The sequence below is a fragment of the Frankliniella occidentalis genome, unplaced genomic scaffold (genome assembly GCF_000697945.3).
Source record: "Frankliniella occidentalis isolate FOCC.00 unplaced genomic scaffold, Focc_3.1 Scaffold52, whole genome shotgun sequence".
Classification (NCBI taxonomy): domain Eukaryota; kingdom Metazoa; phylum Arthropoda; class Insecta; order Thysanoptera; family Thripidae; genus Frankliniella; species Frankliniella occidentalis.
The window spans coordinates 1,002,186-1,003,068 of NW_026267182.1; positions in this window are offsets into that span (position 1 = coordinate 1,002,186).

Consider the following 883-nt stretch of genomic DNA (forward strand, 5'->3'; position numbering starts at 1 on the left):
CTGATCAGCCGCCTCTCATCGCCAGGGCCGTCACCTTGTCACGCCGGCGGCCTTGTAAAGTCGAACTCGATCACTTTCCCCCACCCCGCCCCGCCCGAACAATCCGCCCTGCCCCGCCCTTGTCGCCGGCGCGGTGTAAGCCTCATTTACACCCGTCAGGTCCGGCAGGTCCACGGGGTCCGGGGAGGTCCGCGGGGGCCCGTTAGAGGCCCACTAGGCGGCCGCGGGGCGCGGGGCCTGGCCTGCCGGGAGGGCCGGAGGCCGGGTTAGCCTGTCGGTGCCGGGCGAGGGGTGCGCCGTGCAGGTCCCGCGCGCTGGCCCGTTACAGGTCCCGCTGGGGTCTGTCTGGTCCACTGGGAATCGCCCGGGGTTTGGCGCGCGAGCGCGCGCGCGCGGTCACCGCGTCCGCGGGGGATATCAGCGGGGAGTTAAGGACTCGATAAGAGATCTTAATACGGGGGGGGTGGGCTGGGCAGTGTGCGCCGCGGAGGTCCTCGCTAGGCTGAGGGGAACCGGTCCTGCTGCTGTCGCGGTCACCTGAGGCACCTGAGGTGCTGCCAAAGGGGGTTCCCATGGAAGTGAGACCTGCCGTGACGACGACGCCCTGCTGTCGCGAGAAGCCCTGCCAAGAAAGGCGAACCTGCCGCCACTGCCCATGGGATTGAGATCAGTCAAGGAAGAACCTTGAGTCCGCACCGGTTCGCACCGTGAGGTCGGACCAGGAGGTCAGATGGTGAGGTCAGACCAAGAGGTCGAACCATGAGGTACCATGTACCATGAGGTAACATTACCATCCATAAGATACCGGAAGGTACCATCCATGAAGTACCATGAGGTACCATGAGGTACCACCCAAGAAGTACCATGAGGTACCATAGGTACC